The 15,806-nt window shown below is 56.2% G+C and overlaps 1 protein-coding gene and 1 long non-coding RNA gene across 13 annotated transcripts in view; both read right to left on the reverse strand.

Moving 5' to 3' along the window:
* EPB41L1 (erythrocyte membrane protein band 4.1 like 1) overlaps positions 1-8,199 on the reverse strand; it is a 56,310-nt gene extending 48,111 nt beyond the window's left edge. For 11 of the 12 annotated variants that reach the window (XM_061361678.1, XM_061361673.1, XM_061361680.1 and 8 more), the window contains exon 1: positions 8,168-8,199. The gene's annotated coding sequence lies outside the window, so the exon portion shown is untranslated. The remainder of the gene's footprint in view (positions 1-8,167) is intronic. The other variant, XM_061361670.1, reaches the window with a different exon arrangement.
* A 1,687-nt stretch (positions 8,200-9,886) lies between these two features.
* On the reverse strand, positions 9,887-13,608 carry LOC133216741 (uncharacterized). The gene is made up of 3 exons (XR_009726716.1): positions 13,546-13,608; positions 10,114-10,340; positions 9,887-9,998 (listed from the first exon to the last, which is right to left on the reverse strand). It is a non-coding gene; the product is annotated as an uncharacterized LOC133216741 (long non-coding RNA).
* Positions 13,609-15,806: the final 2,198 nt, after the last annotated feature.

Consider the following 15,806-nt stretch of genomic DNA (forward strand, 5'->3'; position numbering starts at 1 on the left):
CCCCGGCTCACTGGTGCGCACCCTGCTGTCATGCCAAGGCCAACATCTGGTCAGCAGGACTTCTGCAGGGCAGTGATGCAGGGCCCATGGGAGCCAGCTCCACTCACTCACCCATGGAGTGACCAGCAGCTCTGGCACCCCAACCAGTGCTTTTAATAGGAACAGCCCCAACCCTGAAACAGCATTTTAAGGGTCCTTTTTTTAGATGACAACTGCATCTAATGGAGGAGGGAAAACTGCTCAGCAGGGCAGTTACAGGAAGGAGGAAGCACAGCCTCACAGCGCAGCAAATGCACCAACAGACCTTCTGCTTTTCTAAGGATTAACTTTCAAACCTATCTTCGATAGGCAAGGACCATCCTCCCCTAAGCACAGAAGCAAAGCAGTCAGGATAACCCACCTATGCAAAGCACCCAGCTCTCCCATGGATTCAGCAAAAACCTGTCACTCTCTGAGCAAACATCAGCACAACACAGCCTGTCCTCAGTGACACTGACCCACAGCAGCTTTCCAAAGGGGTTGCTCTGGGCGTAAAAGCTGCTCCACTTTCCATTTGGACACAATCCCCTAGCAGCAGGGTGATACAGAGTGACTGATACCTGGCTGGGCAGCTATGGGGCTCCAGAATTCCCTTCAAGACAGGAACAGCACACAGTGCTGTGCCCCGGGCAGAAAATCTGATGCAATAAGGCTGGGAGCTTCAGTGCCTCCAAGGAAACAGAATCAACTTTGAACAGGGAGAAACTGCACCCCCAAATGATTTGCATGAGGGATACGGAAAGAGGAGGGAGTTACAGCCACCACCACATGCGTGGTCCCATCCCAGCACTGTATCGCTGTCACACAAGGGGAAGCACAAGCAGGATGTCATCATGCACTGGCACTGGGCTCACACCCCTGCCCACCAGGGACTTTTGTGGCCACCATGCAGACTGGCTTTACTCACCCAACCGCTCACTGCACATGGAGCAGGGCTGGGATGCAATGTGGGCATCCCTGTGGCACCAGCACTGGCTGCACCCATAGCCCCAGGTCCCTCCGTCCATAGGCACCTGTGTGCCCAGCGCCCAGCACAGGAGCGGGACACGTGCCCCTGTGCATGACTCACTGCTCTCCCAGACCTCAGAATCCAACTTTCCCCATTTTCCAACCACACACGGAGCCTGCGCTGCCCATGGAGCAAGGGATGCCACTGGTGCATGAAGGCTGCTGTCCCGTGCAGACAACACTGACCAGAAGCTAATGAGCCAAAGGAGAGGAAGAGCCCCATCATAAGGGCTCTGCCCTCTCCCAGCAGCAGGACACAGCCAGCTCTCCATCAGCACGGAAGGGGCATCACACCAGCACCCCGGAGCTCACTAGGGATGCACCATGTTCCTCTAGTGAGGGAGGATGTGGTATTCACTGCCCCAAAGGCAGGGCAGTGACACTCAATGCTCCCCAGCCTCCCTGTGCTAATGCTGCCAAACAAAGCCCTGTGCTCTCCATCACACACCGACCATCCCTCCTTCCCATCTTCTGCTGTGTGAAGCCTCATTCATCAGGGTGGCCAGCACCACAACAGGCTCTGAGCTATGGACGTTTTGGGATCTGAAGTACTGCATCAATTAGCATCATATTAATGAAGTGGTTTAGAATACACTGGGAGCAAGGCCCTCCCCCAGCCCTGCTCACTTCTGTCTACAAACAAGCAGTTCCCCATAACATTGCCGCCAGCAAAAATCCATGCTAGACTGCATCACGATCTCCTGCCATGCAGCTGTCCCCGGCGCCGGGCCAGCGCATACAGCATCTCGGCCACAGACAGTGCCCTGGGCTTGAAAACATCCCACAGTGACCCACATTGTCACAACATCGTCATCGCAGTCATCCCGCCTGACCCTGGCAGGGCGAGCCTGAGCGCTGGCTGTGCAAGCAGGAGCTGGGACACCAACAGCAGCCAGACAAAGGCTATGGTCCATGCAAAGGGGCCGATCCCAGCCGGCACCGCTGTGGGCTCAAACACTGGCTGGGGTTTAGGTAGGAGGGAGCCATGAGTCCAACTCACACAGATCTAGGACAGCGCGTTGCAGAAATGCTGATGGGGCCACTAAAAGGTGAGGAAGGGGATGAGGATTCATTCTGTCCCCTTCACACGCCCATCAGAGCAGGAACATAAACAGGGCAGGACAGTGCAGCAGCCCCAGGGCAGCATAGCCAAGCGTGAAGCACAGAGAGGTCCAGCTGAGCACGGTTCCACGCTGCCCTGGGATCACATCAGCTCTGGGCAGCCGAGAAGGAGCAGCCCAGGCAGTGCTCAGCAGGAGATGAGCATGGACCACACCACCATGGGCCTTCCAGGCTGCCCTGCCTACAGCCAGCAACACTGTGCCAAGGTGGGACTGAGCCCCAAGGCTCTTGCAACAGCACAGAAGCACCAACAGTGGAAGCTGCCACCAAAACACAGCCTGGGCAGCAGTGTCCAACTGTCCATGGCTGGTACTTCCACTGGTCACTCTGAAGTCAGCTGCATTTCTGTACAGCACATGAGACCAAGGTGATCCATAACGATCTACTCATGCCATACCATGAGAAAGCATTCTTTGGGTCCCTGAAGAGGAGCCCCAGTGAATTTGCGGAGGTAATGGCCCCTATACACAAGGCATGTGCATACCCAGAGCCAGATCAGACCCCAAAGGACAGAGGACAGTTCACTCTGCAGGACCTTCATCAGAACCTGCAGTAAATCTGAAAGCCAACACTGCTGAGAATGCAGACTGGAGGTTTCCCACCCCAAAGTTTGTTTCTTCGTCGTACATTGCACCTTCCCACAGCAAGCAGCAGACCCAGCTGTATGACCACCTTAACACAGCACTGCTCACCCACTTCGAGACCTCTGCCACCTCCCTCTCATCACCAGCAAAGCAGAGACCCAATGCTGTGTCAGGTGCTGCGCCATCCCACGCTCAGCACGAGCTCCTCCAGATGAACAGTGCACCTCATTAGAACATTCGCTTGCTTCTCTCACACATAGGGGTACTGCTTCCCAACAGCATCACTAAAGAGGAAAACTGCAGGACCCCCCCCAGCACTGCAGCCCTGCACGCGTGGCCACCTGGGTGATGGTCCCATTGGATGGGCAGGAGGAGGATGCGAAGGGTTGGTCCATGCCCCCTTCCACCCCACAGCCTGTCAGGGCACACATCCGCCTGCCCCTGGCCCGGCAGGGGTGGCTTTCTGCTGGCTCTCACCCCAGCAAGCCCCATTAGCTGGTTACAAAGGGGAATGTGTCATTTCAAATGCACAATCAGATTTCCCGGCCCTTCTGCCCATAACAAAATGTCTGGTGAAATGGCTCATTCTGTTCTCCCATAGAAACGTGTTTCCCTTCAAAAGCCTGAGGCAGGAGCAGGGGGGGTGGGGGGAGAGAAGGCAAACCTAAAATTATCTTCTGAAAGATACCACGACTGCAACAGATTCACAGGAAAACGAGGTGAGAAGGGGGCTGTGAATGTGCTAAGATCCTGTTTAATCTCTCCCCAATCCACCAAAGGCAGAAACGATACCTCAACATTTCCTTTGTGCAGAGATGACTCCACCCTGTGTTTTCCTCTCCATCTGATACCGAGGGAAGGATACCAGCACACATCCCTGCTCTGCTGCCAGGCAGCAAGCAGGGCCCCGGCACTGGGTTAGTAGGAGCAGAGGGAGGAAGGAGCCGGTGGGTGGAACCTGGCAGCAGGGCTGGGCTGTGAATCCTCATTCAGCATCGCCTCAGAGGCAGGATGCGTTTTACACTAGCACAGCACCTGGTCCTGGTTTCCACCTCATCACCAACACCTTGCAAAAGAGCACCAGTCCTCTGGGCCAAGAAGGGGTCAAGGACAGCAAAGCCCAGTGAGATGGCTGCAGAGTCCAGTTATACTGGTGTGCAGAGGTTTCTAGCAGGAGGATAGAGCAGATACTAAACTGCCACCACAGTTCATCTCCATAAAGGGGCCAAGTGCCCCAGTAAAACTGCTGACCTGCTGGCAACTGCAGATCTGCAGCCTCAGCCTCATTTGTCTCGTGTTCTGAGCACAATAGGGTCAGCCTAGACTCCTCTCTGTGCTGTTATCACACCAGACCTGGGATGCTGCTTACACAAACCCAGCTGCTCCTACACAGGGCAGACCCAGCCCAGGGCACGAATATTGCCCTTTGGAGGGTGAAACACGGACCATCAGCAGAAGATGCAAAGAAATTCCTCTTCCAGAGCATTACCATCCAGATTTTGAGGCTGTCTGCTACTCCCACCCTCCCAGACAGCAAACCTGGGAGTGTGCATGAGCATGCCCATGGGCAGGCACATGCTATAGGCAGGGCACTGACTCATTCTCAGCTTCAATTCAGGTCACCCTCAGCTGTGCACTGGGACAAACAGTGAAGTATCTGTACTGAATCCCTCACCTAGGGCTCTGGGTAACTGCCCCTTTCCATGCAGTCCCACAGCTCCCTGTATAGTGCAAGGGGAGCACAGCTTGGTTCCTGTCCCAGTTGTATTAAAGTGCAACCCAGCAGCTCCTGGTACAGATGCCTCCATGTGCCCCCAGCCATTTCACCTCCTTGGAGCAAGGCAGGGCATAGGGAGAAACCATCATCGAAGACAAGGGACGTCCATGGGACCTGGGCCCAATATCCTGCTCTGCACCAGGGGCACACTGTGTGGCCAAGGGAGCTGCTGCAGAAAGCAGCCACTGCTTCCACAATGCAAGATGTGGTTGTCCAAGTCTCCTCCTCTTCCCTTTAAGGCACACTTAGGTCCTGGACAGCCCACAAGCTTCCACCCAAGGGCTGGGAGGACAGGAAAACTGAATGTTCAGCCATAAGGAAACAGTGCATCATGACCCCATCAAAGAGAGTCTCCTCCCACCACGCTTCCCATATCCTGTAATCCAGACAAGGTGATGTGCCTACGGAAGACAGGTCCACTGGACAAGCTGCCTCGATGGCAGTAGTGATGCTCGACTTCACAGATCCTTATGGCACAGGACAGGTACTGGAAAGGAGCCCCCAAAGGAGACTGCCCTCCAGCACCCACAGATACATACAACTCCTTCCAGGCTCAAGTGACAGCACGAGCCAACAGTGCACCCAACGTCCCCTCCACGCAGACCCTCGCAGGTCTCCCCAGTGCCATCAGTGTGACAAATCCAAACCTGCTGACTCAGAGCCACCCGACTGCTCTAATGAGAACAATAAGCCACGCAGCCATCACTGTCACAGCCTCAGCACAAGCACATTTTTAGATGCTGTATGAGAGCCATGTATCTGTAGCTGCACAAGAGCTTCCAGCAACCGGAGACACAGGAACCTCTGCGCTTCGTGTTTCTCCCTTCGCATCTAGGCTTAAAACAGAGCTTCAGGCTCAGACCTGCACCGCATTCAAGTCTACTACAGAGCCAAACACAGGCCTCAGACACCCAGACTGATCTGCCACAAAGCTTGAGCCCATCTCCTCGCACACACTTGCTTCCCCATCAGTATCCCAGTGAAACTCGGGCGCTGCAGTGCTGTGTCCAAGGCGGCAGGGAAATATCCCCAGTCCATAGCCAAGTAAAATTAAGGCAAAGGACGCTCCAGTGATGACTGAGCAGGAAACTCAGAACAAGCCTGGGAAGAGCCAAGGCCACCCCCTGCCCTTTAACCAAGAGGCCATTCTCTGTGACTTCCCAATTTAGAAATCCTTAATTAGCTATGGGAAAGAGTGCTTCTTTTGGAGACAGAATTAATGAGGCACCTGACTGGTCCGTCGGTCTGTCTGTCTCCTCCAGTAATGCAGAAGTCATCAGCAGTGCTAGAGCAAAGAGGAACACAGGGAACACGGGGTGATGATGGAGTTATATACGGGATGAGGGCTCAGTGCTGCCAGCAGAAAGTGTGAAAGGTTATTGTGCAAACCAACAAGAGATCCAGCTCCTCACCAGGACCAAGGTCATCAACCAGAGCCCAACACAGAGCTCAGCTGCCTGGGGGAAGAAAATGGATTTTTAAGATGCTCCCCATTCCTCCCTGCAGTGACTCCTCCAGCTGAGCCAGCCACCCCTCCAGCTGCCCATCCGCATACCAGAACACACTTACCCTGGGAAGTTGTGCTGGTGTCAACCATGGCAGCAGCTCGGGAAAGGAAGCCCAGTGAGCTCTGTGCCTGCACTGGACAGGAAAGGTACCGAAACCTTCACCCTCCCCATCCCAGAAACAGAGGCTCTCGTCTACACCAGTGCTTTCTGACCAGAAACGCAACACTGGACTTCAAAACCCCTTTTTTAGAAGCTTCCTCTAAAACAAAGCATCTCCCCTGAGAGTTTGGGGAAATGCTGATTTCTCAAAAATTAGTAAAAATAACAATTCCAGAGAGGTCTAGCTACAACATCAACAAGTAACCAAAACAGCAGGGGCAGAACACATCACCTGCAGCCAAAGCCAGCCCACCGTCAGCACAAACAGGGTGCTGCATCATGCACTCCGAGCCACCCTGCACCCCAAGGCAGGGCTCTGCTGTGCACCCAGAGCTCTGGTTGAAGGCTGCTGTGGCTAAAGCAGTCAACACAGCACAAGGATGGCACAGAGAGGAGAGGTGAATGCTCTGCCCCCATCAGGGTCTGCAGGTGGGCAAGCACCTCACACCCCGCACTGGACAGGTACATCATGGTCCTCTGACACCAAACAGAGCATAAGGGAATGCTCTGGGAGAAAGGGGATGGTTCTGGACCTGCCATAAGCCACAATAGCCAGGGTCTGCCACACCTTCCAGAACATGCCCCATAGCTCTGCACGCAGCACAGACCGAGGTCCTCACTGAGACCACGGCTCTGAGCTCCCTGGTGAGACCTCAGCACTGAGCACCCTGGGGAACCCTCCACAGACAGGCTCCATGCCTACCAAACCAGTCTCTAAAAAGCATAATTAAAGAGTAATTCCCTTCTTGCAAGGATCATCACCCAAACCCAGCCGTCTGCAGCTCCAAGCTTGCTTGGCAGCAACAAGAACAGCTCTCCAGCCTGCCCAGTCACGGTCAAAGGGATCTGACACATGCAAGAGTCCTCCAGTGGGCTGCAAAGGACTTGGAGCTCTGCAAGGCAGCCCCACAGAGCAGGCCTGGGTAGCAAATGTGAGTTGTTTGGAAGTGAAAAACACTTCGGATCAGTCTAGCATGACAGAGCTGGAGGGAAAGTGGCGGTTAAGTGCAAGGAGACTGATGCAGGGGCTGGTCTCTCCAGGGATGCTGGAGAAGCCACACCTCATCCACGGCAGTGGAGAAAGGCTGATCAGGAGTCACCTCACACCATCTACAGCTGAATCAAACACAGCTTTTTCCATCTCCTGCTCCTGCAACACATTGTGAATACTCAACCACGCATACCCGGACCATTGTTTGTCCACAGAAGGGTCCCCACCATAACACGCTGAAGGCTGGCCATGCCGGGGGGGAACAATACCACCGTGGAAACAGCGAGAGAAACAGTGTTTTATACAGAGGCACTGATAGAGAAAAGGGCCACGCAGGTCCTCTAGTACGATCTCCCGGGTAACCAGCCTATGGAGAAAATGCTGAGCTCAAGGATACCTCCAGAGCCCACCTCCTGCCATATGACGATACTCCAAAAATAACCACAGAAATATGCGAGGACCCATTCCAAGTTGTTCCTGGCTCCCTCCACATTCTCCCTCTAATGTAAATCGTCTCCCTGAAATCACAGCCCGGCAGTTAAATGCTATGACAGCAACCCGCAGCTCGGGGCTACGGATCCCTGGGGCTGCCTCATCCCGGCGGAAGGACCCGGCCTTGCGCTGCTGCTTCCCCGCACTCCGCTTTGCTCCTTCGCGGGTTGGAAGCGCGGCGCGTCCCGGTCCCCGCACCCCGCATCCCGTGCCCGGCTGGGGCGCCGTCGGGAGCCGCGCCCCGACCCCAGCATCCCGCGGCGGGCAAGGCTGGAGGGAGGCAAGGAGGGATGGAGGGAAACAGGGAGGCAGGGCGCGGTGAGGGATACGCCGCGGAGGGGAGGCCCGGCTTGGAGCAGCTTTCCCAGCGGCGGGACTGCGCCTGCCCGCATCCCTGCCCGCATCCCTGCCCGCCTCTCCGCTGCGGGCAGCGCACCTGGGGCCGCAAGGACCGCCCGTCCCCGCGCTCCCCACCCCCGGCTCTCACCTCCGCTAGGCCCGGCCCGGCCCGGTACAGCCGGGATCGTTCCGTTCTGTTCCGTTCTGCTCCGCTCCGCTCCGCTCCCGCCGCCGCCTCCCGGGCGCGGCCCCGCGCCGCCGCCCGCGCTGCCCGCCCGCTGCCCGCTGCCCGTTCCCTGCCCGCCGAGCGGCGGGAGCGCGGCGCAGCGCGGGGCGGGGCGGGGAGGGCCGGGGCGCGGCGCTGCGGAGGGGGAGAGGCCGCCCCAGTCCGCTCCGCTCCGCCCCGCCCCGCGCTGCGCTGCGCGGGAGCCGCCCACGGGGGTGCGGGGGCTCGGCCCCGGTTCGGCCCCGCAGCGTCCCGGGCTGCGCGCACAGTGCCCGGAGCGCGGTGCCGGGGGGCACCCGGGAGGGCTCAGCGCGGGCAAGGGACCCCCTGTGCAAGTCGGTGGTGTCAGGGCAAGCAGCCCCTCCAGGAGATGCGGGGGAAAAGGGGGGACCCCACTGCATACCCGGGAATGCACAGCATGGAAGCACTGGGTGCAGGGATGCGCTGAATGCACAGCAGGGATGCACTGGGTGCACGGATGTAGCAGGCATATGGATGCACTGGGTACAGAGATGCACTGGGCACAGGAATGCGTGAAGTACACGGATGAACTGGATGCACAGCATGGCTGTGACCAGAGGTGAAACCTTTCAGACACTCATGAGCACAAGGTGCACAGCACACTCAGCCCTCTTTGCCTCGCGGGTGTTGAGCAGCAAAGGACAGAGGGGATGTGTCACGCACAGATTAGTGCTGGGGCTGGTCCTGATCTGGTACCCAAGGCCCACTAGCCCATCCTGCATCACATAGGGCTCCAAGAGGGCCTCTGCTTTGCTCTGTTGGCAGATGTGCTACTTACAACAGTTCCTGCGTTGGGTCTTCTGAAGTCAGAAGGGTGCAGCTCCGCGCTGGACCCCAGGACAGGCTGGACTCCAGCAGTGAGAGGAGGCCGGGGGGCTCTTCCCAGCAGGGAAGGGCTGACTTGGCTGCCTCTGCTTGTCCTCTGCAAGGCAGAGCTGGCCCGTGGTGGCTGTCACAGTGTGTCAGCACACGGTCGCCTGCCTGGCAGCAGTAGGTGCCAGGGCTCTGTGCTGGGTGCTGCTCCTCAGCCTTCAGGAACCCTGCCATTCCCACTCACATGGGGAGCTTGACCCCAACACCACCACAGCCAGGATGAAGCGCTGGGACGAGGAGGGCTTCTATTTACTGCTTTATGAAGTGCCTCCTTTATTAGCCACACTGGGGCTTTTTTCCTGACAAACCACATACCAGCAGAGAGTACCAGGAACAAAATGAGGCTGCACGGTCCAGTGGTTCGAGCCAAGGCAGTGATGCCAGCAGGATTGTGGGCTCTAATCCCCTGCTGAGCTGTTGACTCACTGTACAAACTCAGGCAGGTCCTGCCTCTTTGTGCCTAGAGAAACCCAGCTGGAAAGTTGGGTAAATAGCAGGAACCTCTTGGAAAAAATAACCCACCACATGGGAGCCGAGCTAGAGGGAGGGCATTCATTTACAAATAAGAGGCATTTCAACAGGCTGCTCAGATTCCCCTTGCAGGCATGGGTTTCACCTCCACCTTGCTGCAGGGATGGATGTGCTGCATGTGACATCGTTCACGTGTCCTGCTGCGCTGGGCTGAAGGGGACTTGGACAGGAGAAAAGTTGCACTGCAGTGGTGCAAAACAACAGCGCTTGGAGCGATGTGCAGGGCCTTGAGGACTGTTACTGTCTGGTTTTCTCTTTCTGGTCATTCAAAGGGAAAAGAGGGGTTTCTGCTCAACGGGTGAGGTTGGGTCATGATCTGAGAGGAAAGCTGGGAAATTTAAATGTTAAATTCACTTCTGAGTGAATTCGGGTCAATAATCAGTGGGTGACCCCACTGGTAGAGTTGTGAGCCCAGATATCCCTGGGTAGTTCCCCAGTAGCACTGCAGGGAGCATTCCCTGTGCCAAGCCAAGGAGTTGGGAGAACACATAGAACAAATTCTTCCAGTGGATCCCTTACTCCCCATCTTGCGCTGGTGCAAACAGCCCAGCCTGGACTGTCTCCCCATTACCACCAAGCAGCTCCATGGGAAACCCTCTCTCTGGAGTCAGGTTGTTTTCCAACCCAAGTGAGGATCTCCTGGCCAGATTCCCGTTGTGCAGCAGAACAACTTGAAACAACAACATAAGAAAACACAAACGCCAATACAAATAAACGAGGACTGGTATAAATTGCAGATGTTTCATGGTTCAACATTAGGACAGGTTCAGTCACGAGGGCCTTCCCTGATCACCATGAGAGCCTCCAAGTTCTTTTATCCCAGCAAGTTTTCCCCCTTACAATTTGACTCTGCAGTGACTTTGGCTTGGATTTATGGGATAGAAGGCAAAGAGGGTCAGCACATCCTCCAGTAATGAATGTATTTCTACATGGGAACCTGCTCTTCCCTAGACAAGGTAGATGAGATCGGGATGCAGCTAGGGGTCCAGCTTCATAGGCATAGCCATGAAGAGGAAGCATCCTCTAAGGAAAAGCACCTTGGAGCTCCACCTCCCAAGCACAGAACAAACTGTTATTTAGCCCTTACGATACCAGCATCAGGGAAGCACACCATCAGCTATTAATAATCACTGCAAAGCATTCAAGGATGCAGCAGAAGCTGCAGTGTGGCTGTGTTCTTCCTCACTTCCAACACGAGGTGAACATATCCATGTGTGCACACACGCATGTGCCGTGGTACCACCAGCTCTGCCCCATGGCAGGCTCTTGCTCTGGGCCCCAGGTTTCAGCAGAGGAGGTGGGTGCACCCAAAACCTTTATTCCCTAAAGCCCAGCAGCCTGGAAAAAGGGGTGTGCATGGCTGTGTGCTCTTGGGAAGAGGGTTATTTTGGGAATCCCCGCCTGGGCTGCTGCTAGTGCTGATGCTCTGCGATAACAACCTCGCTTGTTTATGCAGGGCATGAAAAGGCCCTTTGTGCAGCTGGGGGAGCTGGCTGCCAGCTGGGACGAGCGAGACGCTCCCTGTGTGCTCTTCAGCTCCATCCTCCGCAGCGAGGGTTGAGGAGGGCTCCAGGAAAGAGCCAGCCAGCAGGAGGGGGAGCACAGCTCCTCGTGTTGAGCTCCTGGGTGCTTTCTGCCCTCCACACGTCTTGGGTGATGGGAACACAGTGGAGCTCAGGCTGCTCCGCATCCAAGAGCTCCAGACACACATTTCCACCCAAGCATCCAAGCATCCAAGAGCTCCGCATCCAAGAGCTCCAGACACACATTTCCACCCAAAGAAAACATTTCCAGCCCTTGGTGCCATCTCCCCCCAGGCTGTTTGAGTGGGATCCAAAGCTCAAAGAGGTCCCTTGGACTGAGATGTCAGAGACCCCACATCAAGCCCTTGTTGTCTCTGCCTGTCTGGAACCATGGTGTCCTGGGGAACGAGCAGGCTTCCCACTGCCTTCATCCTTTGCTTCCCAAGGAAGCGGAGCTAGTACCAAATGCTGTCAATGCCTGCTGACCTTCAGACACTTGGGCATGCTTCAAATAGCTCTGCACATGGTGGAGAGCTAGAAATAAAAAGGGCAGGAAATGCATTTTTTATAATTAACTCAAAGAGATTAATGACCCATGTAACAGTTACTGCACATCCCACCTTGACACCTCGCAGGGGAAGGAGGATTGCAATGGGAAGAATGGCAGGAGACAGGAAGGAATATCTAACCAGGCAGGGGGCCCGAGAGCCGGGGTGGGATGTGGGGTTGCTGGATGCCCCCCAACAGAGCTGTGCCAAATGCAAAGGAACCACAGGAAGCACTCATGGCCATCTCAGCAGACCTGTGGGTTCCCCGCAGAGTCAGCGATGGGGTTAGGAGCCACCAGCAAAGAGACTGATGATACTGGCAATGGGTTATTCCTGTCCTGTGCGCTGCGAGGGGAAGGAGGAGGGCTCGGGCAGGTCCCGCAGCTCCAGCCTCTGTGCACATCCTGCCCCATGCAGGCGAGAGCCCTGTGGGATCCCCTCCTTCCTTAGCTGAGCTTTCTGCACGGAGCAGCTGGATGCAGCCCTGGGCTGCGAGTCCCCGGAGAGCATCAGTCCCATCCTGTTTAGGAACGCACCAGCCCCATCCTGTTTAGGAACGTAGCGAGGCTGAGGCTGTGCCCCAGACCGCCACAGGCAGAGCAATGGGATATCCTGTGTCTTTCCATCCTGATGCTGCCAGGAAAGTACAGTTGTCCTGAGGGGAGCCCCTGGCACGGGTCTGACGTGCTCTGATTAAAGGGAAGGCTCTGACAGCTTAATTAACTGCCAGCTTGAAGATGCAGGGATTGAAGGAAGATGAGTGTGACAATAGCCTGGCCCCACTGAGAACAGCAGAGACCCCCAGCAGAAACCCCTGGCACCAAAGAGGAAGGCAGGGAAAGACAAGCACCAAAGTGCAAAGCAGGCAGTGCTGGTGCTGTGTAGCTCATCTCACTTTCCCATTCCACATCCCAGGAAGGTGTGGGGAGGGCATCCCCTCCCCGCTGGATGTGCTGGTCAGAAGCATCAGGCAGCCTGGGAGAAGTTAATAAGAAAAGCCTGAGCCAATATTGCTAGATTACAGCCAGCTCTTCCACAGAGGATTAGCAGCCAAATCCCCAGCGATAGGCTTGTGGCTGCACCACCAATGCTGCTGTACCCACAGGTGGAGGGCAGGGACTGGAGCCCAGCCCCAGCCAGGGAGCAGTTCCCCTCTCCTGCATCCGATCGCCTGCAGATGTCCCATGGACAGGATGATGCCGGGAGCTCTGCATCCTTTCAGCCCTGGGAATGCACTGGATCCCCCTTTCCCTGCGTCTGTCCCCCCAGCCCCTTGCAGGACACAGTCAATGCCTCAGGGTCTTGCTGAGTTCTCTGCAGCTCGGGCTCAGAGCGCTCCCCATGGAGCCCAGCCCCACAAGCAGAGGGTTGGCAGGTCCTCAGCAAGGCTCCACTGAGGACACAGGACCTTTGGCCTCCATCCCACAGATGCCATGGGATGAGAGGAGCATCCTCCTGGGGGATGCCACCCCACTGAGCCGTGGGAACACAGGCCCGCAGCTGAGCCGATGAGAGGAGTCAGGGCTGGGAAACAAACCCTGGTTTGTCCCGGATTCCTGCCTCCCTCCCTGGACTCCGAGCAACCTCCAGTGCAGCTTCTGGCATGAGCTGCCCCCGACCCCACGGCCAAGGGCACAGAGCGCAGCCTCCCCACTGTGCCTGTGGGGCTCAGCCCCACACATGCTGCACGAGCACTTCAAACACCTCCACAGCCAATTTCCCTGTGCAGCAGCACACAGGGAGGTCCCAGCCTTGGCATTGCTCATCACATACAGGGGCACGGATACTATTAGAATATACAGACCTGTGCACAGCCAGCCCTTGCCAGGGGTGTCCAGCACCCAGCTACAGCCTCTCCCAGCAGCACAGGATCAGACCTGAAGGGAGGCTCATCTTTTCAGGGTATTTATTTCCATTGCTGAGATAATGCAGATTGTCCTCAGCCCGCTGCCAGCTTCAGCTGGTGCTGGTTAATGGGACTAGAAGCAAGGAGGAGGAGAGATGGGTTCACAGGAGCACCTTGCCCTGGTGTCGGCTCTGCTCCCTGGCTGGGGCTCCTGTGGCTGCCGAGGTCTTGCCTGACCCCCTGCAGACAGTGCAGGGCTTGCCCAAGGCTCCCTCAGCCCGATGGGATGGGAGCTGAGCACAGGCTGCCTGTGAAGGACTGGAGCGATGGAGGCTTCACACCACTGCCTGGTCCCCTCCTAAAGCACACTGCTGGCAGGAGCAAAGGGCCATGACACACTGGGCAAGGCAAGGAGGAGCCTCTTGCCATCCCTGGTCCTGCCCCAAATGCTCTGGGTGAGGAGCTCGCATGGGCGGCAGAGCTGCTGAAGATGTCTGTAAGCCCTGGCATGCTAAAATTGAGGCTGTTGTGTGTGAGACCTGCACCAGACACAAGCACCAACACAGAAACCCCAGTGAGTCCCTCTGCATAAACCAGTTGGACTGGCTTGTGGGAGCACTGGGGAATTCATCCTGCCCTCTCAGCTTTGGTGCTTTGCACATAAAACACCATTCAGCCCTTGCCTTTTTATCCACTCTCTAGGCTGTCCGGACACCTTTGCCCACAGCCACGGTGTGCACTGATGCTCCTGGGTGACACATCACCCACTGGCCAGATGAGATGCAGACAAACCAGGCTGACACACTCCCCCTCGCTTTGCTGGCTTCACTCACAGGTTCCAAAGGCCCTGCAGACGCACTGATTTCTTTGGGGAGAGCAGAGAGGTTAATGGCTGGTGCTGCAGAAAGCAGCCAGTGAGCTGTGCTGAGCCAAGGACCGTGCTCTGCAGGGCTGCAGCGGCTGGAAAACGCTTTCCTTGTTGCTGCAGAATGTAAGAATCTGCCCTGCAAAGGCTCTGCAGGTCTGCCCATGGCCCTGAAACACACGCTGCCTGGCAGCAACTCCAGCATCCCCACTGTGGTGCCATACGTGCTCTGCCTTGTGTCCTGCTAAACCTTCAGGCCACACGTGCTAGGGCAGAAATGTGGGCTGCCCATATCTGCAAGCAATGATCACACCCTGGCACATGTATGGTGACGCCGCAGCAGGTCACACTGCACAGAGCATCACTTCAGGAGTCAGGGATCAAGCATAGGCTGGGATGCATGAGCCCACCTCGGCCTGATGCCACGGAAGGGACCTTTTCTGGCCAAAGCCCCTTGTAGGTAGCCTCAGAAATACCCCTGAGAATGTCAGAGCTTGAGCATAAACCCACACCGGGCCCTGGAGCAGAGCCTCCTGCCTCCTGGCTCCTGCAAGGACAGGATGCATCAGAGGACCGGCAAGACAGCCATCCATCAGGCAGATGTGGGGCAGCCTGTGCCATGGGGGAACAGGGCCTGGTTTCTAACAGATAGGTGCTGATTTACCCCCCAAAGGGAGAACTCCCCTCAAAAAGCCACGTTAGCATTAGTTCTCATGATCTAAACCTTTCTCTCTCAGCTGCAGAAGGTGGAGATCCTCTAACTGCCTGAGCTCTTTGCAGCTGTAATTGCTGGGATAAATATGAGCTGATCGCTTCTGTTAAGGAAAGATTTCAGGACCAAAATTAGCATTATCATCTCTTATCAAATGCTGATAACCACGTTTCCCAGGTCAGCTTTTTTCCATGACAAGGCTCCGAGCAGCTCCCTGCTGTCACATTTGCAGCCCAGGCCCCGCAGCTCAGGAGCAGTGCAAAGAAACTGAAATTAGCTGGAAAATGACTCTGGACCAGCCCTGCTAAATTGCCATGAAAATTGACTAACCCAAGCGCAAAGCCTCTTTGCCTGTTTGCTTCTTCCATCGTGGCAGGAGGAATGGGAATCGAGTGATGTTTTAACACACCAGTCACAGATGAAGGGCCGAGGTGCTGTGCTGCGCTGCTGGCACCCAAGGGCAGCCCGGTCCCTCTGCTCGTGTGGTCCAAGGGTCACCACGAGTCAAGGGTTTGGGAACGGCCCTCAGTGAAACACAAATAAGACAGCAAAATATTGCACCCCCTGCACTGTTAGGGGCAGAATGTGACCCTCTGTCAAATATTGAACTCCCTGGTAACAGCTCTGCTTTTAGAGATGGAG

The sequence above is a fragment of the Neopsephotus bourkii genome, unplaced genomic scaffold, assembly GCF_033783945.1.
Source record: "Neopsephotus bourkii isolate Nb327-2 ecotype Australia unplaced genomic scaffold, CSIRO-AGI_Nbou_v1 NB_1060, whole genome shotgun sequence".
NCBI lineage: Eukaryota > Metazoa > Chordata > Aves > Psittaciformes > Psittacidae > Neopsephotus > Neopsephotus bourkii.